This window comes from Tasmannia lanceolata, unplaced genomic scaffold (assembly GCF_043159265.1).
Source record: "Tasmannia lanceolata isolate RefF3 unplaced genomic scaffold, GAP_Taslan_0.1 ptg000003l, whole genome shotgun sequence".
Lineage (NCBI taxonomy): Eukaryota > Viridiplantae > Streptophyta > Magnoliopsida > Canellales > Winteraceae > Tasmannia > Tasmannia lanceolata.
This window is the reverse complement of record NW_027518680.1, coordinates 29,680,445-29,701,145: the sequence shown is the minus strand read 5'-3', so window position 1 is coordinate 29,701,145 and position 20,701 is coordinate 29,680,445. Positions and strand designations below refer to the sequence as shown.

Genomic DNA, 20,701 nt, shown 5'->3' with positions numbered 1-20,701 from the left:
CGCGATGAATCTTCCCGAGTACCCCCGAATCAATATAAGAATCGCCACGATCTGACGGGCGGATCAAAAGTTATCGTCGGAACGATATTTGTGCACCAAGGGTAGCTCACGGCCAGTAAACACCTTCCGACCGGATTCATGACTCGCATCCACTAGTACACTCATCCGCTATAGCCTGTACGTCACTGAATCTAAACAAACCCCCGCTATAATTTGACCGCAAATGAAATGTCAGAACGAATTCCGTTTATCGAATCAAACGACACTATCAGCCCGCCATAATAAAGACCTGACGTCTTTGAATTCACCATCCGGAAGAAAATAAAAAGATCCGAACCGAAACGTATGAGGCGACGCACTAAACGTGCGTTTCAGTTCGCATCGATGTTCCAGAACCGAAAGATTGTTCGAAAAAAGTGGTAGATAGCCGAAAAAAGTGACAGGGGTGCAACACGAGGACTTCCCAGGAGGTCACCCATCCTAGTACTACTCTCGCCCAAGCACGCTTAACTTCGGAGTTCTGATGGGATCCAGTGCATTTGTGCTGGTATGATCGCACCCAGCATGCCTCTCCATTGTCAAAGTAATAAAGAGTTTCCACTCGCATTGTCGTACGAAGTCCGTTTAAATGAAAGTGCGAAAAAATCCTGCTAGATGACACCGGATGGACGATCCGAGCATGTCGGGAAGCCGGATGACCGCCAGGGCTGTCATCGCGCGATGAATCTTCCCGAGTACCCCCGAATCAATATAAGAATCGCCACGATCTGACGGGCGGATCAAAAGTTATCGTCGGAACGATATTTGTGCACCAAGGGTAGCTCACGGCCAGTAAACACCTTCCGACCGGATTCATGACTCGCATCCACTAGTACACTCATCCGCTATAGCCTGTACGTCACTGAATCTAAACAAACCCCCGCTATAATTTGACCGCAAATGAAATGTCAGAACGAATTCCGTTTATCGAATCAAACGACACTATCACCCCGCCATAATAAAGACCGGACGTGTTTGAATTCACCATCCGGAAGAAAATAAAAAGATCCGAACCGAAACGTAGGAGGCGACGCACTAAACGTGCGTTTCAGTTCGCATCGATGTTCCAGAACCGAAAGATTGTTCGAAAAAAGTGGTAGATAGCCGAAAAAAGTGACAGGGGTGCAACACGAGGACTTCCCAGGAGGTCACCCATCCTAGTACTACTCTCGCCCAAGCACGCTTAACTTCGGAGTTCTGATGGGATCCAGTGCATTTGTGCTGGTATGATCGCACCCAGCATGCCTCTCCATTGTCAAAGTAATAAAGAGTTTCCACTCGCATTGTCGTACGAAGTCCGTTTAAATGAAAGTGCGAAAAAATCCTGCTAGATGACACCGGATGGACGATCCGAGCATGTCGGGAAGCCGGATGACCGCCAGGGCTGTCATCGCGCGATGAATCTTCCCGAGTACCCCCGAATCAATATAAGAATCGCCACGATCTGACGGGCGGATCAAAAGTTATCGTCGGAACGATATTTGTGCACCAAGGGTAGCTCACGGCCAGTAAACACCTTCCGACCGGATTCATGACTCGCATCCACTAGTACACTCATCCGCTATAGCCTGTACGTCACTGAATCTAAACAAACCCCCGCTATAATTTGACCGCAAATGAAATGTCAGAACGAATTCCGTTTATCGAATCAAACGACACTATCACCCCGCCATAATAAAGACCGGACGTGTTTGAATTCACCATCCGGAAGAAAATAAAAAGATCCGAACCGAAACGTATGAGGCGACGCACTAAACGTGCGTTTCAGTTCGCATCGATGTTCCAGAACCGAAAGATTGTTCGAAAAAAGTGGTAGATAGCCGAGAAAAGTGACAGGGGTGCAACACGAGAACTTCCCAGGAGGTCACCCATCCTAGTACTACTCTCGCCCAAGCACGCTTAACTTCGGAGTTCTGATGGGATCCAGTGCATTTGTGCTGGTATGATCGCACCCAGCATGCCTCTCCATTGTCAAAGTAATAAAGAGTTTCCACTCGCATTGTCGTACGAAGTCCGTTTAAATGAAAGTGCGAAAAAATCCTGCTAGATGACACCGGATGGACGATCCGAGCATGTCGGGAAGCCGGATGACCGCCAGGGCTGTCATCGCGCGATGAATCTTCCCGAGTACCCCCGAATCAATATAAGAATCGCCACGATCTGACGGGCGGATCAAAAGTTATCGTCGGAACGATATTTGTGCACCAAGGGTAGCTCACGGCCAGTAAACACCTTCCGACCGGATTCATGACTCGCATCCACTAGTACACTCATCCGCTATAGCCTGTACGTCACTGAATCTAAACAAACCCCCGCTATAATTTGACCGCAAATGAAATGTCAGAACGAATTCCGTTTATCGAATCAAACGACACTATCACCCCGCCATAATAAAGACCGGACGTCTTTGAATTCACCATCCGGAAGAAAATAAAAAGATCCGAACCGAAACGTAGGAGGCGACGCACTAAACGTGCGTTTCAGTTCGCATCGATGTTCCAGAACCGAAAGATTGTTCGAAAAAAGTGGTAGATAGCCGAAAAAAGTGACAGGGGTGCAACACGAGGACTTTCCAGGAGGTCACCCATCCTAGTACTACTCTCGCCCAAGCACGCTTAACTTCGGAGTTCTGATGGGATCCAGTGCATTTGTGCTGGTATGATCGCACCCAGCATGCCTCTCCATTGTCAAAGTAATAAAGAGTTTCCACTCGCATTGTCGTACGAAGTCCGTTTAAATGAAAGTGCGAAAAAATCCTGCTAGATGATACCGGATGGACGATCCGAGCATGTCGGGAAGCCGGATGACTGCCAGGGCTGTCATCGCGCGATGGATCTTCCCGAGTACCCCCGAATCAATATAAGAATCGCGACGATCTGACGGGCGGATCAAAAGTTATCGTCGGAACGATATTTGTGCACCAAGGGTAGCTCACGGCCAGTAAACACCTTCCGACCGGATTCATGACTCGCATCCACTAGTACACTCATCCGCTATAGCCTGTACGTCACTGAATCTAAACAAACCCCCGCTATAATTTGACTGCAAATGAAATGTCAGAACGAATTCCGTTTATCGAATCAAACGACACTATCACCCCGCCATAATAAAGACCTGACGTCTTTGAATTCACCATCCGGAAGAAAATAAAAAGATCCGAACCGAAACGTATGAGGCGACGCACTAAACGTGCGTTTCAGTTCGCATCGATGTTCCAGAACCGAAAGATTGTTCGAAAAAAGTGGTAGATAGCCGAAAAAAGTGACAGGGGTGCAACACGAGGACTTCCCAGGAGGTCACCCATCCTAGTACTACTCTCGCTCAAGCACGCTTAACTTCGGAGTTCTGATGGGATCCAGTGCATTTGTGCTGGTATGATCGCACCCAGCATGCCTCTCCATTGTCAAAGTAATAAAGAGTTTCCACTCGCATTGTCGTACGAAGTCCGTTTAAATGAAAGTGCGAAAAAATCCTGCTAGATGAAACCGGATGGACGATCCGAGCATGTCGGGAAGCCGGATGACCGCCAGGGCTGTCATCGCGCGATGAATCTTCCCGAGTACCCCCGAATCAATATAAGAATCGCCACGATCTGACGGGCGGATCAAAAGTTATCGTCGGAACGATATTTGTGCACCAAGGGTAGCTCACGGCCAGTAAACACCTTCCGACCGGATTCATGACTCGCATCCACTAGTACACTCATCCGCTATAGCCTGTACGTCACTGAATCTAAACAAACCCCCGCTATAATTTGACCGCAAATGAAATGTCAGAACGAATTCCGTTTATCGAATCAAACGACACTATCACCCCGCCATAATAAAGACCGGACGTGTTTGAATTCACCATCCGGAAGAAAATAAAAAGATCCGAACCGAAACGTAGGAGGCGACGCACTAAACGTGCGTTTCAGTTCGCATCGATGTTCCAGAACCGAAAGATTGTTCGAAAAAAGTGGTAGATAGCCGAAAAAAGTGACAGGGGTGCAACACGAGGACTTTCCAGGAGGTCACCCATCCTAGTACTACTCTCGCCCAAGCACGCTTAACTTCGGAGTTCTGATGGGATCCAGTGCATTTGTGCTGTTATGATCGCACCCAGCATGCCTCTCCATTGTCAAAGTAATAAAGAGTTTCCACTCGCATTGTCGTACGAAGTCCGTTTAAATGAAAGTGCGAAAAAATCCTGCTAGATGACACCGGATGGACGATCCGAGCATGTCGGGAAGCCGGATGACTGCCAGGGCTGTCATCGCGCGATGGATCTTCCCGAGTACCCCCGAATCAATATAAGAATCGCTACGATCTGACGGGCGGATCAAAAGTTATCGTCGGAACGATATTTGTGCACCAAGGGTAGCTCACGGCCAGTAAACACCTTCCGACCGGATTCATGACTCGCATCCACTAGTACACTCATCCGCTATAGCCTGTACGTCACTGAATCTAAACAAACCCCCGCTATAATTTGACTGCAAATGAAATGTCAGAACGAATTCCGTTTATCGAATCAAACGACACTATCACCCCGCCATAATAAAGACCGGACGTCTTTGAATTCACCATCCGGAAGAAAATAAAAAGATCGGAACCGAAACGTAGGAGGCGACGCACTAAACGTGCGTTTCAGTTCGCATCGATGTTCCAGAACCGAAAGATTGTTCGAAAAAAGTGGTAGATAGCCGAAAAAAGTGACAGGGGTGCAACACGAGGACTTTCCAGGAGGTCACCCATCCTAGTACTACTCTCGCCCAAGCACGCTTAACTTCGGAGTTCTGATGGGATCCAGTGCATTTGTGCTGGTATGATCGCACCCAGCATGCCTCTCCATTGTCAAAGTAATAAAGAGTTTCCACTCGCATTGTCGTACGAAGTCCGTTTAAATGAAAGTGCGAAAAAATCCTGCTAGATGACACCGGATGGACGATCCGAGCATGTCGGGAAGCCGGATGACCACCAGGGCTGTCATCGCGCGATGAATCTTCCCGAGTACCCCCGAATCAATATAAGAATCGCCACGATCTGACGGGCGGATCAAAAGTTATCGTCGGAACGATATTTGTGCACCAAGGGTAGCTCACGGCCAGTAAACACCTTCCGACCGGATTCATGACTCGCATCCACTAGTACACTCATCCGCTATAGCCTGTACGTCACTGAATCTAAACAAACCCCCGCTATAATTTGACCGCAAATGAAATGTCAGAACGAATTCCGTTTATCGAATCAAACGACACTATCAGCCCGCCATAATAAAGACCTGACGTCTTTGAATTCACCATCCGGAAGAAAATAAAAAGATCCGAACCGAAACGTATGAGGCGACGCACTAAACGTGCGTTTCAGTTCGCATCGATGTTCCAGAACCGAAAGATTGTTCGAAAAAAGTGGTAGATAGCCGAAAAAAGTGACAGGGGTGCAACACGAGGACTTCCCAGGAGGTCACCCATCCTAGTACTACTCTCGCCCAAGCACGCTTAACTTCGGAGTTCTGATGGGATCCAGTGCATTTGTGCTGGTATGATCGCACCCAGCATGCCTCTCCATTGTCAAAGTAATAAAGAGTTTCCACTCGCATTGTCGTACGAAGTCCGTTTAAATGAAAGTGCGAAAAAATCCTGCTAGATGACACCGGATGGACGATCCGAGCATGTCGGGAAGCCGGATGACCGCCAGGGCTGTCATCGCGCGATGAATCTTCCCGAGTACCCCCGAATCAATATAAGAATCGCCACGATCTGACGGGCGGATCAAAAGTTATCGTCGGAACGATATTTGTGCACCAAGGGTAGCTCACGGCCAGTAAACACCTTCCGACCGGATTCATGACTCGCATCCACTAGTACACTCATCCGCTATAGCCTGTACGTCACTGAATCTAAACAAACCCCCGCTATAATTTGACCGCAAATGAAATGTCAGAACGAATTCCGTTTATCGAATCAAACGACACTATCACCCCGCCATAATAAAGACCGGACGTGTTTGAATTCACCATCCGGAAGAAAATAAAAAGATCCGAACCGAAACGTAGGAGGCGACGCACTAAACGTGCGTTTCAGTTCGCATCGATGTTCCAGAACCGAAAGATTGTTCGAAAAAAGTGGTAGATAGCCGAAAAAAGTGACAGGGGTGCAACACGAGGACTTCCCAGGAGGTCACCCATCCTAGTACTACTCTCGCCCAAGCACGCTTAACTTCGGAGTTCTGATGGGATCCAGTGCATTTGTGCTGGTATGATCGCACCCAGCATGCCTCTCCATTGTCAAAGTAATAAAGAGTTTCCACTCGCATTGTCGTACGAAGTCCGTTTAAATGAAAGTGCGAAAAAATCCTGCTAGATGACACCGGATGGACGATCCGAGCATGTCGGGAAGCCGGATGACTGCCAGGGCTGTCATCGCGCGTTGGGTCTTCCCGAGTACCCCCGAATCAATATAAGAATCGCTACGATCTGACGGGCGGATCAAAAGTTATCGTCGGAACGATATTTGTGCACCAAGGGTAGCTCACGGCCAGTAAACACCTTCCGACCGGATTCATGACTCGCATCCACTAGTACACTCATCCGCTATAGCCTGTACGTCACTGAATCTAAACAAACCCCCGCTATAATTTGACTGCAAATGAAATGTCAGAACGAATTCCGTTTATCGAATCAAACGACACTATCACCCCGCCATAATAAAGACCGGACGTCTTTGAATTCACCATCCGGAAGAAAATAAAAAGATCCGAACCGAAACGTAGGAGGCGACGCACTAAACGTGCGTTTCAGTTCGCATCGATGTTCCAGAACCGAAAGATTGTTCGAAAAAAGTGGTAGATAGCCGAAAAAAGTGACAGGGGTGCAACACGAGGACTTCCCAGGAGGTCACCCATCCTAGTACTACTCTCGCCCAAGCACGCTTAACTTCGGAGTTCTGATGGGATCCAGTGCATTTGTGCTGGTATGATCGCACCCAGCATGCCTCTCCATTGTCAAAGTAATAAAGAGTTTCCACTCGCATTGTCGTACGAAGTCCGTTTAAATGAAAGTGCGAAAAAATCCTGCTAGATGACACCGGATGGACGATCCGAGCATGTCGGGAAGCCGGATGACCGCCAGGGCTGTCATCGCGCGATGAATCTTCCCGAGTACCCCCGAATCAATATAAGAATCGCCACGATCTGACGGGCGGATCAAAAGTTATCGTCGGAACGATATTTGTGCACCAAGGGTAGCTCACGGCCAGTAAACACCTTCCGACCGGATTCATGACTCGCATCCACTAGTACACTCATCCGCTATAGCCTGTACGTCACTGAATCTAAACAAACCCCCGCTATAATTTGACCGCAAATGAAATGTCAGAACGAATTCCGTTTATCGAATCAAACGACACTATCACCCCGCCATAATAAAGACCGGACGTGTTTGAATTCACCATCCGGAAGAAAATAAAAAGATCCGAACCGAAACGTATGAGGCGACGCACTAAACGTGCGTTTCAGTTCGCATCGATGTTCCAGAACCGAAAGATTGTTCGAAAAAAGTGGTAGATAGCCGAGAAAAGTGACAGGGGTGCAACACGAGAACTTCCCAGGAGGTCACCCATCCTAGTACTACTCTCGCCCAAGCACGCTTAACTTCGGAGTTCTGATGGGATCCAGTGCATTTGTGCTGGTATGATCGCACCCAGCATGCCTCTCCATTGTCAAAGTAATAAAGAGTTTCCACTCGCATTGTCGTACGAAGTCCGTTTAAATGAAAGTGCGAAAAAATCCTGCTAGATGACACCGGATGGACGATCCGAGCATGTCGGGAAGCCGGATGACCGCCAGGGCTGTCATCGCGCGATGAATCTTCCCGAGTACCCCCGAATCAATATAAGAATCGCCACGATCTGACGGGCGGATCAAAAGTTATCGTCGGAACGATATTTGTGCACCAAGGGTAGCTCACGGCCAGTAAACACCTTCCGACCGGATTCATGACTCGCATCCACTAGTACACTCATCCGCTATAGCCTGTACGTCACTGAATCTAAACAAACCCCCGCTATAATTTGACCGCAAATGAAATGTCAGAACGAATTCCGTTTATCGAATCAAACGACACTATCACCCCGCCATAATAAAGACCGGACGTCTTTGAATTCACCATCCGGAAGAAAATAAAAAGATCCGAACCGAAACGTAGGAGGCGACGCACTAAACGTGCGTTTCAGTTCGCATCGATGTTCCAGAACCGAAAGATTGTTCGAAAAAAGTGGTAGATAGCCGAAAAAAGTGACAGGGGTGCAACACGAGGACTTTCCAGGAGGTCACCCATCCTAGTACTACTCTCGCCCAAGCACGCTTAACTTCGGAGTTCTGATGGGATCCAGTGCATTTGTGCTGGTATGATCGCACCCAGCATGCCTCTCCATTGTCAAAGTAATAAAGAGTTTCCACTCGCATTGTCGTACGAAGTCCGTTTAAATGAAAGTGCGAAAAAATCCTGCTAGATGATACCGGATGGACGATCCGAGCATGTCGGGAAGCCGGATGACTGCCAGGGCTGTCATCGCGCGATGGATCTTCCCGAGTACCCCCGAATCAATATAAGAATCGCGACGATCTGACGGGCGGATCAAAAGTTATCGTCGGAACGATATTTGTGCACCAAGGGTAGCTCACGGCCAGTAAACACCTTCCGACCGGATTCATGACTCGCATCCACTAGTACACTCATCCGCTATAGCCTGTACGTCACTGAATCTAAACAAACCCCCGCTATAATTTGACTGCAAATGAAATGTCAGAACGAATTCCGTTTATCGAATCAAACGACACTATCACCCCGCCATAATAAAGACCTGACGTCTTTGAATTCACCATCCGGAAGAAAATAAAAAGATCCGAACCGAAACGTATGAGGCGACGCACTAAACGTGCGTTTCAGTTCGCATCGATGTTCCAGAACCGAAAGATTGTTCGAAAAAAGTGGTAGATAGCCGAAAAAAGTGACAGGGGTGCAACACGAGGACTTCCCAGGAGGTCACCCATCCTAGTACTACTCTCGCTCAAGCACGCTTAACTTCGGAGTTCTGATGGGATCCAGTGCATTTGTGCTGGTATGATCGCACCCAGCATGCCTCTCCATTGTCAAAGTAATAAAGAGTTTCCACTCGCATTGTCGTACGAAGTCCGTTTAAATGAAAGTGCGAAAAAATCCTGCTAGATGAAACCGGATGGACGATCCGAGCATGTCGGGAAGCCGGATGACCGCCAGGGCTGTCATCGCGCGATGAATCTTCCCGAGTACCCCCGAATCAATATAAGAATCGCCACGATCTGACGGGCGGATCAAAAGTTATCGTCGGAACGATATTTGTGCACCAAGGGTAGCTCACGGCCAGTAAACACCTTCCGACCGGATTCATGACTCGCATCCACTAGTACACTCATCCGCTATAGCCTGTACGTCACTGAATCTAAACAAACCCCCGCTATAATTTGACCGCAAATGAAATGTCAGAACGAATTCCGTTTATCGAATCAAACGACACTATCACCCCGCCATAATAAAGACCGGACGTGTTTGAATTCACCATCCGGAAGAAAATAAAAAGATCCGAACCGAAACGTAGGAGGCGACGCACTAAACGTGCGTTTCAGTTCGCATCGATGTTCCAGAACCGAAAGATTGTTCGAAAAAAGTGGTAGATAGCCGAAAAAAGTGACAGGGGTGCAACACGAGGACTTTCCAGGAGGTCACCCATCCTAGTACTACTCTCGCCCAAGCACGCTTAACTTCGGAGTTCTGATGGGATCCAGTGCATTTGTGCTGGTATGATCGCACCCAGCATGCCTCTCCATTGTCAAAGTAATAAAGAGTTTCCACTCGCATTGTCGTACGAAGTCCGTTTAAATGAAAGTGCGAAAAAATCCTGCTAGATGACACCGGATGGACGATCCGAGCATGTCGGGAAGCCGGATGACTGCCAGGGCTGTCATCGCGCGATGGATCTTCCCGAGTACCCCCGAATCAATATAAGAATCGCTACGATCTGACGGGCGGATCAAAAGTTATCGTCGGAACGATATTTGTGCACCAAGGGTAGCTCACGGCCAGTAAACACCTTCCGACCGGATTCATGACTCGCATCCACTAGTACACTCATCCGCTATAGCCTGTACGTCACTGAATCTAAACAAACCCCCGCTATAATTTGACTGCAAATGAAATGTCAGAACGAATTCCGTTTATCGAATCAAACGACACTATCACCCCGCCATAATAAAGACCGGACGTCTTTGAATTCACCATCCGGAAGAAAATAAAAAGATCGGAACCGAAACGTAGGAGGCGACGCACTAAACGTGCGTTTCAGTTCGCATCGATGTTCCAGAACCGAAAGATTGTTCGAAAAAAGTGGTAGATAGCCGAAAAAAGTGACAGGGGTGCAACACGAGGACTTTCCAGGAGGTCACCCATCCTAGTACTACTCTCGCCCAAGCACGCTTAACTTCGGAGTTCTGATGGGATCCAGTGCATTTGTGCTGGTATGATCGCACCCAGCATGCCTCTCCATTGTCAAAGTAATAAAGAGTTTCCACTCGCATTGTCGTACGAAGTCCGTTTAAATGAAAGTGCGAAAAAATCCTGCTAGATGACACCGGATGGACGATCCGAGCATGTCGGGAAGCCGGATGACCACCAGGGCTGTCATCGCGCGATGAATCTTCCCGAGTACCCCCGAATCAATATAAGAATCGCCACGATCTGACGGGCGGATCAAAAGTTATCGTCGGAACGATATTTGTGCACCAAGGGTAGCTCACGGCCAGTAAACACCTTCCGACCGGATTCATGACTCGCATCCACTAGTACACTCATCCGCTATAGCCTGTACGTCACTGAATCTAAACAAACCCCCGCTATAATTTGACCGCAAATGAAATGTCAGAACGAATTCCGTTTATCGAATCAAACGACACTATCAGCCCGCCATAATAAAGACCTGACGTCTTTGAATTCACCATCCGGAAGAAAATAAAAAGATCCGAACCGAAACGTATGAGGCGACGCACTAAACGTGCGTTTCAGTTCGCATCGATGTTCCAGAACCGAAAGATTGTTCGAAAAAAGTGGTAGATAGCCGAAAAAAGTGACAGGGGTGCAACACGAGGACTTCCCAGGAGGTCACCCATCCTAGTACTACTCTCGCCCAAGCACGCTTAACTTCGGAGTTCTGATGGGATCCAGTGCATTTGTGCTGGTATGATCGCACCCAGCATGCCTCTCCATTGTCAAAGTAATAAAGAGTTTCCACTCGCATTGTCGTACGAAGTTCGTTTAAATGAAAGTGCGAAAAAATCCTGCTAGATGACACCGGATGGACGATCCGAGCATGTCGGGAAGCCGGATGACCGCCAAGGCTGTCATCGCGCGATGAATCTTCCCGAGTACCCCCGAATCAATATAAGAATCGCCACGATCTGACGGGCGGATCAAAAGTTATCGTCGGAACGATATTTGTGCACCAAGGGTAGCTCACGGCCAGTAAACACCTTCCGACCGGATTCATGACTCGCATCCACTAGTACACTCATCCGCTATAGCCTGTACGTCACTGAATCTAAACAAACCCCCGCTATAATTTGACCGCAAATGAAATGTCAGAACGAATTCCGTTTATCGAATCAAACGACACTATCACCCCGCCATAATAAAGACCGGACGTGTTTGAATTCACCATCCGGAAGAAAATAAAAAGATCCGAACCGAAACGTAGGAGGCGACGCACTAAACGTGCGTTTCAGTTCGCATCGATGTTCCAGAACCGAAAGATTGTTCGAAAAAAGTGGTAGATAGCCGAAAAAAGTGACAGGGGTGCAACACGAGGACTTCTCTGGAGGTCACCCATCCTAGTACTACTCTCGCCCAAGCACGCTTAACTTCGGAGTTCTGATGGGATCCAGTGCATTTGTGCTGGTATGATCGCACCCAGCATGCCTCTCCATTGTCAAAGTAATAAAGAGTTTCCACTCGCATTGTCGTACGAAGTCCGTTTAAATGAAAGTGCGAAAAAATCCTGCTAGATGACACCGGATGGACGATCCGAGCATGTCGGGAAGCCGGATGACTGCCAGGGCTGTCATCGCGCGTTGGGTCTTCCCGAGTACCCCCGAATCAATATAAGAATCGCTACGATCTGACGGGCGGATCAAAAGTTATCGTCGGAACGATATTTGTGCACCAAGGGTAGCTCACGGCCAGTAAACACCTTCCGACCGGATTCATGACTCGCATCCACTAGTACACTCATCCGCTATAGCCTGTACGTCACTGAATCTAAACAAACCCCCGCTATAATTTGACTGCAAATGAAATGTCAGAACGAATTCCGTTTATCGAATCAAACGACACTATCACCCCGCCATAATAAAGACCGGACGTCTTTGAATTCACCATCCGGAAGAAAATAAAAAGATCCGAACCGAAACGTAGGAGGCGACGCACTAAACGTGCGTTTCAGTTCGCATCGATGTTCCAGAACCGAAAGATTGTTCGAAAAAAGTGGTAGATAGCCGAAAAAAGTGACAGGGGTGCAACACGAGGACTTCCCAGGAGGTCACCCATCCTAGTACTACTCTCGCCCAAGCACGCTTAACTTCGGAGTTCTGATGGGATCCAGTGCATTTGTGCTGGTATGATCGCACCCAGCATGCCTCTCCATTGTCAAAGTAATAAAGAGTTTCCACTCGCATTGTCGTACGAAGTCCGTTTAAATGAAAGTGCGAAAAAATCCTGCTAGATGACACCGGATGGACGATCCGAGCATGTCGGGAAGCCGGATGACCGCCAGGGCTGTGATCGCGCGATGAATCTTCCCGAGTACCCCCGAATCAATATAAGAATCGCCACGATCTGACGGGCGGATCAAAAGTTATCGTCGGAACGATATTTGTGCACCAAGGGTAGCTCACGGCCAGTAAACACCTTCCGACCGGATTCATGACTCGCATCCACTAGTACACTCATCCGCTATAGCCTGTACGTCACTGAATCTAAACAAACCCCCGCTATAATTTGACCGCAAATGAAATGTCAGAACGAATTCCGTTTATCGAATCAAACGACACTATCACCCCGCCATAATAAAGACCGGACGTGTTTGAATTCACCATCCGGAAGAAAATAAAAAGATCCGAACCGAAACGTATGAGGCGACGCACTAAACGTGCGTTTCAGTTCGCATCGATGTTCCAGAACCGAAAGATTGTTCGAAAAAAGTGGTAGATAGCCGAGAAAAGTGACAGGGGTGCAACACGAGAACTTCCCAGGAGGTCACCCATCCTAGTACTACTCTCGCCCAAGCACGCTTAACTTCGGAGTTCTGATGGGATCCAGTGCATTTGTGCTGGTATGATCGCACCCAGCATGCCTCTCCATTGTCAAAGTAATAAAGAGTTTCCACTCGCATTGTCGTACGAAGTCCGTTTAAATGAAAGTGCGAAAAAATCCTGCTAGATGACACCGGATGGACGATCCGAGCATGTCGGGAAGCCGGATGACTGCCAGGGCTGTCATCGCGCCATGGATCTTCCCGAGTACCCCCGAATCAATATAAGAATCGCTACGATCTGACGGGCGGATCAAAAGTTATCGTCGGAACGATATTTGTGCACCAAGGGTAGCTCACGGCCAGTAAACACCTTCCGACCGGATTCATGACTCGCATCCACTAGTACACTCATCCGCTATAGCCTGTACGTCACTGAATCTAAACAAACCCCCGCTATAATTTGACTGCAAATGAAATGTCAGAACGAATTCCGTTTATCGAATCAAACGACACTATCACCCCGCCATAATAAAGACCGGACGTCTTTGAATTCACCATCCGGAAGAAAATAAAAAGATCGGAACCGAAACGTAGGAGGCGACGCACTAAACGTGCGTTTCAGTTCGCATCGATGTTCCAGAACCGAAAGATTGTTCGAAAAAAGTGGTAGATAGCCGAAAAAAGTGACAGGGGTGCAACACGAGGACTTTCCAGGAGGTCACCCATCCTAGTACTACTCTCGCCCAAGCACGCTTAACTTCGGAGTTCTGATGGGATCCAGTGCATTTGTGCTGGTATGATCGCACCCAGCATGCCTCTCCATTGTCAAAGTAATAAAGAGTTTCCACTCGCATTGTCGTACGAAGTCCGTTTAAATGAAAGTGCGAAAAAATCCTGCTAGATGACACCGGATGGACGATCCGAGCATGTCGGGAAGCCGGATGACTACCAGGGCTGTCATCGCGCGATGAATCTTCCCGAGTACCCCCGAATCAATATAAGAATCGCCACGATCTGACGGGCGGATCAAAAGTTATCGTCGGAACGATATTTGTGCACCAAGGGTAGCTCACGGCCAGTAAACACCTTCCGACCGGATTCATGACTCGCATACACTAGTACACTCATCCGCTATAGCCTGTACGTCACTGAATCTAAACAAACCCCCGCTATAATTTGACCGCAAATGAAATGTCAGAACGAATTCCGTTTATCGAATCAAACGACACTATCAGCCCGCCATAATAAAGACCTGACGTCTTTGAATTCACCATCCGGAAGAAAATAAAAAGATCCGAACCGAAACGTATGAGGCGACGCACTAAACGTGCGTTTCAGTTCGCATCGATGTTCCAGAACCGAAAGATTGTTCGAAAAAAGTGGTAGATAGCCGAAAAAAGTGACAGGGGTGCAACACGAGGACTTCCCAGGAGGTCACCCATCCTAGTACTACTCTCGCCCAAGCACGCTTAACTTCGGAGTTCTGATGGGATCCAGTGCATTTGTGCTGGTATGATCGCACCCAGCATGCCTCTCCATTGTCAAAGTAATAAAGAGTTTCCACTCGCATTGTCGTAGGAAGTCCGTTTAAATGAAAGTGCGAAAAAATCCTGCTAGATGACACCGGATGGACGATCCGAGCATGTCGGGAAGCCGGATGACCGCCAAGGCTGTCATCGCGCGATGAATCTTCCCGAGTACCCCCGAATCAATATAAGAATCGCCACGATCTGACGGGCTGATCAAAAGTTATCGTCGGAACGATATTTGTGCACCAAGGGTAGCTCACGGCCAGTAAACACCTTCCGACCGGATTCATGACTCGCATCCACTAGTACACTCATCCGCTATAGCCTGTACGTCACTGAATCTAAACAAACCCCCGCTATAATTTGACCGCAAATGAAATGTCAGAACGAATTCCGTTTATCGAATCAAACGACACTATCACCCCGCCATAATAAAGACCGGACGTGTTTGAATTTACCATCCGGAAGAAAATAAAAAGATCCGAACCGAAACGTAGGAGGCGACGCACTAAACGTGCGTTTCAGTTCGCATCGATGTTCCAGAACCGAAAGATTGTTCGAAAAAAGTGGTAGATAGCCGAAAAAAGTGACAGGGGTGCAACACGAGGACTTCCCAGGAGGTCACCCATCCTAGTACTACTCTCGCCCAAGCACGCTTAACTTCGGAGTTCTGATGGGATCCAGTGCATTTGTGCTGGTATGATCGCACCCAGCATGCCTCTCCATTGTCAAAGTAATAAAGAGTTTCCACTCGCATTGTCGTACGAAGTCCGTTTAAATGAAAGTGCGAAAAAATCCTGCTAGATGACACCGGATGGACGATCCGAGCATGTCGGGAAGCCGGATGACTGCCAGGGCTGTCATCGCGCGTTGGGTCTTCCCGAGTACCCTCGAATCAATATAAGAATCGCTACGATCTGACGGGCGGATCAAAAGTTATCGTCGGAACGATATTTGTGCACCAAGGGTAGCTCACGGCCAGTAAACACCTTCCGACCGGATTCATGACTCGCATCCACTAGTACACTCATCCGCTATAGCCTGTACGTCACTGAATCTAAACAAACCCCCGCTATAATTTGACTGCAAATAAAATGTCAGAACGAATTCCGTTTATCGAATCAAACGACACTATCACCCCGCCATAATAAAGACCGGACGTCTTTGAATTCACCATCCGGAAGAAAATAAAAAGATCCGAACCGAAACGTAGGAGGCGACGCACTAAACGTGCGTTTCAGTTCGCATCGATGTTCCAGAACCGAAAGATTGTTCGAAAAAAGTGGTAGATAGCCGAAAAAAGTGACAGGGGTGCAACACGAGGACTTCCCAGGAGGTCACCCATCCTAGTACTACTCTCGCCCAAGCACGCTTAACTTCGGAGTTCTGATGGGATCCAGTGCATTTGTGCTGGTATGATCGCACCCAGCATGCCTCTCCATTGTCAAAGTAATAAAGAGTTTCCACTCGCATTGTCGTACGAAGTCCGTTTAAATGAAAGTGCGAAAAAATCCTGCTAGATGACACCGGATGGACGATCCGAGCATGTCGGGAAGCCGGATGACCGCCAGGGCTGTCATCGCGCGATGAATCTTCCCGAGTACCCCCGAATCAATATAAGAATCGCCACGATCTGACGGGCGGATCAAAAGTTATCGTCGGAACGATATTTGTGCACCAAGGGTAGCTCACGGCCAGTAAACACCTTCCGACCGGATTCATGACTCGCATCCACTAGTACACTCATCCGCTATAGCCTGTACGTCACTGAATCTAAACAAACCCCCGCTATAATTTGACGGCAAATGAAATGTCAGAACGAATTCCGTTTATCGAATCAAACGACACTATCACCCCGCCATAATAAAGACCGGACGTCTTTGAATTCACCATCCGGAAGAAAATAATAAGATCCGAACCGAAACGTAGGAGGCGACGCACTAAACGTGCGTTTCAGTTCGCATCAATGTTCCAGAACCGAAAGATTGTTCGAAAAAAGTGGTAGATAGCCGAAAAAAGTGACAGGGGTGCAACACGAGGACTTCCCAGGAGGTCACCCATCCTAGTACTACTCTCGCCCAAGCACGCTTAACTTCGGAGTTCTGATGGGATCCAGTGCATTTGTGCTGGTATGATCGCACCCAGCATGCCTCTCCATTGTCAAAGTAATAAAGAGTTTCCACTCGCATTGTCGTACGAAGTCCGTTTAAATGAAAGTGCGAAAAAATCCTGCTAGATGACACCGGATGGACGATCCGAGCATGTCGGGAAGCCGGATGACCGCCAGGGCTGTCATCGCGCGATGAATCTTCCCGAGTACCCCCGAATCAATATAAGAATCGCCACGATCTGACGGGCGGATCAAAAGTTATCGTCGGAACGATATTTGTGCACCAAGGGTAGCTCACGGCCAGTAAACACCTTCCGACCGGATTCATGACTCGCATCCACTAGTACACTCATCCGCTATAGCCTGTACGTCACTGAATCTAAACAAACCCCCGCTATAATTTGACCGCAAATGAAATGTCAGAACGAATTCCGTTTATCGAATCAAACGACACTATCAGCCCGCCATAATAAAGACCGGACGTCTTTGAATTCACCATCCGGAAGAAAATAAAAAGATCCGAACCGAAACGTATGAGGCGACGCACTAAACGTGCGTTTCAGTTCGCATCGATGTTCCAGAACCGAAAGATTGTTCGAAAAAAGTGGTAGATAGCCGAAAAAAGTGACAGGGGTGCAACACGAGGACTTCCCAGGAGGTCACCCATCCTAGTACTACTCTCGCCCAAGCACGCTTAACTTCGGAGTTCTGATGGGATCCAGTGCATTTGTGCTGGTATGATCGCACCCAGCATGCCTCTCCATTGTCAAAGTAATAAAGAGTTTCCACTCGCATTGTCGTACGAAGTCCGTTTAAATGAAAGTGCGAAAAAATCCTGCTAGATGACACCGGATGGACGATCCGAGCATGTCGGGAAGCCGGATGACCGCCAGGGCTGTCATCGCGCGATGAATCTTCCCGAGTACCCCCGAATCAATATAAGAATCGCCACGATCTGACGGGCGGATCAAAAGTTATCGTCGGAACGATATTTGTGCACCAAGGGTAGCTCACGGCCAGTAAACACCTTCCGACCGGATTCATGACTCGCATCCACTAGTACACTCATCCGCTATAGCCTGTACGTCACTGAATCTAAACAAACCCCCGCTATAATTTGACCGCAAATGAAATGTCAGAACGAATTCCGTTTATCGAATCAAACGACACTATCACCCCGCCATAATAAAGACCGGACGTCTTTGAATTCACCATCCGGAAGAAACTAAAAAGATCCGAACCGAAACGTAGGAGGCGACGCACTAAACGTGCGTTTCAGTTCGCATCGATTTTCCAGAACCGAAAGATTGTTCGAAAAAAGTGGTAGATAGCCGAAAAAAGTGACAGGGGTGCAACACGAGGACTTCCCAGGAGGTCACCCATCCTAGTACTACTCTCGCCCAAGCACGCTTAACTTCGGAGTTCTGATGGGATCCAGTGCATTTGTGCTGGTATGATCGCACCCAGCATGCCTCTCCATTGTCAAAGTAATAAAGAGTTTCCACTCGCATTGTCGTACGAAGTCCGTTTAAATGAAAGTGCGAAAAAATCCTGCTAGATGACACCGGATGGACGATCCGAGCATGTCGGGAAGCCGGATGACTGCCAGGGCTGTCATCGCGCGATGGATCTTCCCGAGTACCCCCGAATCAATATAAGAATCGCTACGATCTGACGGGCGGATCAAAAGTTATCGTCGGAACGATATTTGTGCACCAAGGGTAGCTCACGGCCAGTAAACACCTTCCGACCGGATTCATGACTCGCATCCACTAGTACACTCATCCGCTATAGCCTGTACGTCACTGAATCTAAACAAACCCCCGCTATAATTTGACCGCAAATGAAATGTCAGAACGAATTCCGTTTATCGAATCAAACGACACTATCAGCCCGCCATAATAAAGACCTGACGTCTTTGAATTCACCATCCGGAAGAAAATAAAAAGATCCGAACCGAAACGTATGAGGCGACGAACTAAACGTGCGTTTCAGTTCGCATCGATGTTCCAGAACCGAAAGATTGTTCGAAAAAAGTGGTAGATAGCCGAAAAAAGTGACAGGGGTGCAACACGAGGACTTCCCAGGAGGTCACCCATCCTAGTACTACTCTCGCCCAAGCACGCTTAACTTCGGAGTTCTGATTGGATCCAGTGCATTTGTGCTGGTATGATCGCACCCAGCATGCCTCTCCATTGTCAAAGTAATAAAGAGTTTCCACTCGCATTGTCGTACGAAGTCCGTTTAAATGAAAGTGCGAAAAAATCCTGCTAGATGACACCGGATGGACGATCCGAGCATGTCGGGAAGCCGGATGACCGCCAAGGCTGTCATCGCGCGATGAATCTTCCCGAGTACCCCCGAATCAATATAAGAATCGCCACGATCTGACGGGCGGATCAAAAGTTATCGTCGGAACGATATTTGTGCACCAAGGGTAGCTCACGGCCAGTAAACACCTTCCGACCGGATTCATGACTCGCATCCACTAGTACACTCATCCGCTATAGCCTGTACGTCACTGAATCTAAACAAACCCCCGCTATAATTTGACCGCAAATGAAATGTCAGAACGAATTCCGTTTATCGAATCAAACGACACTATCAGCCCGCCATAATAAAGACCGGACGTCTTTGAATTCACCATCCGGAAGAAAATAAAAAGATCCGAACCGAAACGTATGAGGCGACGCACTAAACGTGCGTTTCAGTTCGCATCGATGTTCCAGAACCGAAAGATTGTTCGAAAAAAGTGGTAGATAGCCGAAAAAAGTGACAGGGGTGCAACACGAGGACTTCCCAGGAGGTCACCCATCCTAGTACTACTCTCGCCCAAGCACGCTTAACTTCGGAGTTCTGATGGGATCCAGTGCATTTGTGCTGGTATGATCGCACCCAGCATGCCTCTCCATTGTCAAAGTAATAAAGAGTTTCCACTCGCATTGTCGTACGAAGTCCGTTTAAATGAAAGTGCGAAAAAATCCTGCTAGATGACACCGGATGGACGATCCGAGCATGTCGGGAAGCCGGATGACCGCCAGGGCTGTCATCGCGCGATGAATCTTCCCGAGTACCCCCGAATCAATATAAGAATCGCCACGATCTGACGGGCGGATCAAAAGTTATCGTCGGAACGATATTTGTGCACCAAGGGTAGCTCACGGCCAGTAAACACCTTCCGACCGGATTCATGACTCGCATCCACTAGTACACTCATCCGCCATAGCCTGTACGTCACTGAATCTAAACAAACCCCCGCTATAATTTGACCGCAAATGAAATGTCAGAACGAATTCCGTTTATCGAATCAAACGACACTATCACCCCGCCATAATAAAGACCGGACGTCTTTGAATTCACCATCCGGAAGAAACTAAAAAGATCCGAACCGAAACGTAGGAGGCGACGCACTAAACGTGCGTTTCAGTTCGCATCGATTTTCCAGAACCGAAAGATTGTTCGAAAAAAGTGGTAGATAGCCGAAAAAAGTGACAGGGGTGCAACACGAGGACTTCCCAGGAGGTCACCCATCCTAGTACTACTCTCGCCCAAGCACGCTTAACTTCGGAGTTCTGATGGGATCCAGTGCATTTGTGCTGGTATGATCGCACCCAGCATGCCTCTCCATTGTCAAAGTAATAAAGAGTTTCCACTCGCATTGTCGTACGAAGTCCGTTTAAATGAAAGTGCGAAAAAATCCTGCTA

General features: G+C 48.1%; 29 non-coding genes across 29 annotated transcripts; all 29 read right to left on the bottom strand.

Moving 5' to 3' along the window:
- Window positions 1-442: 442 nt before the first annotated feature.
- Window positions 443-561, bottom strand: LOC143870893 (5S ribosomal RNA). Its single transcript, XR_013245673.1, has one exon. It is a non-coding gene; the product is annotated as a 5S ribosomal RNA (ribosomal RNA).
- A 597-nt stretch (window positions 562-1,158) lies between these two features.
- Window positions 1,159-1,277, bottom strand: LOC143870892 (5S ribosomal RNA). Its single transcript, XR_013245672.1, has one exon. It is a non-coding gene; the product is annotated as a 5S ribosomal RNA (ribosomal RNA).
- A 597-nt stretch (window positions 1,278-1,874) lies between these two features.
- Window positions 1,875-1,993, bottom strand: LOC143870448 (5S ribosomal RNA). The gene has a single exon (XR_013245227.1). It is a non-coding gene; the product is annotated as a 5S ribosomal RNA (ribosomal RNA).
- A 597-nt stretch (window positions 1,994-2,590) lies between these two features.
- LOC143873768 (5S ribosomal RNA) lies at window positions 2,591-2,709 on the bottom strand. Its single transcript, XR_013248468.1, has one exon. It is a non-coding gene; the product is annotated as a 5S ribosomal RNA (ribosomal RNA).
- Window positions 2,710-3,306: 597 nt separating this feature from the next.
- Window positions 3,307-3,425, bottom strand: LOC143874019 (5S ribosomal RNA). The gene has a single exon (XR_013248709.1). It is a non-coding gene; the product is annotated as a 5S ribosomal RNA (ribosomal RNA).
- A 597-nt stretch (window positions 3,426-4,022) lies between these two features.
- LOC143874839 (5S ribosomal RNA) lies at window positions 4,023-4,141 on the bottom strand. Its single transcript, XR_013249507.1, has one exon. It is a non-coding gene; the product is annotated as a 5S ribosomal RNA (ribosomal RNA).
- Window positions 4,142-4,738: 597 nt separating this feature from the next.
- Window positions 4,739-4,857, bottom strand: LOC143873767 (5S ribosomal RNA). The gene has a single exon (XR_013248467.1). It is a non-coding gene; the product is annotated as a 5S ribosomal RNA (ribosomal RNA).
- A 597-nt stretch (window positions 4,858-5,454) lies between these two features.
- Window positions 5,455-5,573, bottom strand: LOC143870891 (5S ribosomal RNA). Its single transcript, XR_013245671.1, has one exon. It is a non-coding gene; the product is annotated as a 5S ribosomal RNA (ribosomal RNA).
- A 597-nt stretch (window positions 5,574-6,170) lies between these two features.
- On the bottom strand, window positions 6,171-6,289 carry LOC143870890 (5S ribosomal RNA). The gene has a single exon (XR_013245670.1). It is a non-coding gene; the product is annotated as a 5S ribosomal RNA (ribosomal RNA).
- Window positions 6,290-6,886: 597 nt separating this feature from the next.
- Window positions 6,887-7,005, bottom strand: LOC143870889 (5S ribosomal RNA). Its single transcript, XR_013245669.1, has one exon. It is a non-coding gene; the product is annotated as a 5S ribosomal RNA (ribosomal RNA).
- A 597-nt stretch (window positions 7,006-7,602) lies between these two features.
- On the bottom strand, window positions 7,603-7,721 carry LOC143870436 (5S ribosomal RNA). The gene has a single exon (XR_013245216.1). It is a non-coding gene; the product is annotated as a 5S ribosomal RNA (ribosomal RNA).
- A 597-nt stretch (window positions 7,722-8,318) lies between these two features.
- LOC143873766 (5S ribosomal RNA) lies at window positions 8,319-8,437 on the bottom strand. The gene has a single exon (XR_013248466.1). It is a non-coding gene; the product is annotated as a 5S ribosomal RNA (ribosomal RNA).
- A 597-nt stretch (window positions 8,438-9,034) lies between these two features.
- On the bottom strand, window positions 9,035-9,153 carry LOC143874018 (5S ribosomal RNA). Its single transcript, XR_013248708.1, has one exon. It is a non-coding gene; the product is annotated as a 5S ribosomal RNA (ribosomal RNA).
- A 597-nt stretch (window positions 9,154-9,750) lies between these two features.
- LOC143873764 (5S ribosomal RNA) lies at window positions 9,751-9,869 on the bottom strand. The gene has a single exon (XR_013248464.1). It is a non-coding gene; the product is annotated as a 5S ribosomal RNA (ribosomal RNA).
- A 597-nt stretch (window positions 9,870-10,466) lies between these two features.
- LOC143873763 (5S ribosomal RNA) lies at window positions 10,467-10,585 on the bottom strand. The gene has a single exon (XR_013248463.1). It is a non-coding gene; the product is annotated as a 5S ribosomal RNA (ribosomal RNA).
- A 597-nt stretch (window positions 10,586-11,182) lies between these two features.
- Window positions 11,183-11,301, bottom strand: LOC143870887 (5S ribosomal RNA). The gene has a single exon (XR_013245667.1). It is a non-coding gene; the product is annotated as a 5S ribosomal RNA (ribosomal RNA).
- A 597-nt stretch (window positions 11,302-11,898) lies between these two features.
- LOC143873502 (5S ribosomal RNA) lies at window positions 11,899-12,017 on the bottom strand. Its single transcript, XR_013248210.1, has one exon. It is a non-coding gene; the product is annotated as a 5S ribosomal RNA (ribosomal RNA).
- Window positions 12,018-12,614: 597 nt separating this feature from the next.
- On the bottom strand, window positions 12,615-12,733 carry LOC143870885 (5S ribosomal RNA). The gene has a single exon (XR_013245666.1). It is a non-coding gene; the product is annotated as a 5S ribosomal RNA (ribosomal RNA).
- Window positions 12,734-13,330: 597 nt separating this feature from the next.
- Window positions 13,331-13,449, bottom strand: LOC143870425 (5S ribosomal RNA). The gene has a single exon (XR_013245205.1). It is a non-coding gene; the product is annotated as a 5S ribosomal RNA (ribosomal RNA).
- A 597-nt stretch (window positions 13,450-14,046) lies between these two features.
- On the bottom strand, window positions 14,047-14,165 carry LOC143873762 (5S ribosomal RNA). Its single transcript, XR_013248462.1, has one exon. It is a non-coding gene; the product is annotated as a 5S ribosomal RNA (ribosomal RNA).
- A 597-nt stretch (window positions 14,166-14,762) lies between these two features.
- Window positions 14,763-14,881, bottom strand: LOC143870884 (5S ribosomal RNA). Its single transcript, XR_013245665.1, has one exon. It is a non-coding gene; the product is annotated as a 5S ribosomal RNA (ribosomal RNA).
- A 597-nt stretch (window positions 14,882-15,478) lies between these two features.
- Window positions 15,479-15,597, bottom strand: LOC143870883 (5S ribosomal RNA). Its single transcript, XR_013245664.1, has one exon. It is a non-coding gene; the product is annotated as a 5S ribosomal RNA (ribosomal RNA).
- A 597-nt stretch (window positions 15,598-16,194) lies between these two features.
- On the bottom strand, window positions 16,195-16,313 carry LOC143870882 (5S ribosomal RNA). Its single transcript, XR_013245663.1, has one exon. It is a non-coding gene; the product is annotated as a 5S ribosomal RNA (ribosomal RNA).
- Window positions 16,314-16,910: 597 nt separating this feature from the next.
- LOC143870881 (5S ribosomal RNA) lies at window positions 16,911-17,029 on the bottom strand. The gene has a single exon (XR_013245662.1). It is a non-coding gene; the product is annotated as a 5S ribosomal RNA (ribosomal RNA).
- Window positions 17,030-17,626: 597 nt separating this feature from the next.
- Window positions 17,627-17,745, bottom strand: LOC143870880 (5S ribosomal RNA). The gene has a single exon (XR_013245661.1). It is a non-coding gene; the product is annotated as a 5S ribosomal RNA (ribosomal RNA).
- A 597-nt stretch (window positions 17,746-18,342) lies between these two features.
- Window positions 18,343-18,461, bottom strand: LOC143870879 (5S ribosomal RNA). Its single transcript, XR_013245660.1, has one exon. It is a non-coding gene; the product is annotated as a 5S ribosomal RNA (ribosomal RNA).
- Window positions 18,462-19,058: 597 nt separating this feature from the next.
- On the bottom strand, window positions 19,059-19,177 carry LOC143874024 (5S ribosomal RNA). The gene has a single exon (XR_013248714.1). It is a non-coding gene; the product is annotated as a 5S ribosomal RNA (ribosomal RNA).
- Window positions 19,178-19,774: 597 nt separating this feature from the next.
- Window positions 19,775-19,893, bottom strand: LOC143870878 (5S ribosomal RNA). Its single transcript, XR_013245659.1, has one exon. It is a non-coding gene; the product is annotated as a 5S ribosomal RNA (ribosomal RNA).
- Window positions 19,894-20,490: 597 nt separating this feature from the next.
- LOC143870877 (5S ribosomal RNA) lies at window positions 20,491-20,609 on the bottom strand. The gene has a single exon (XR_013245658.1). It is a non-coding gene; the product is annotated as a 5S ribosomal RNA (ribosomal RNA).
- Window positions 20,610-20,701: the final 92 nt, after the last annotated feature.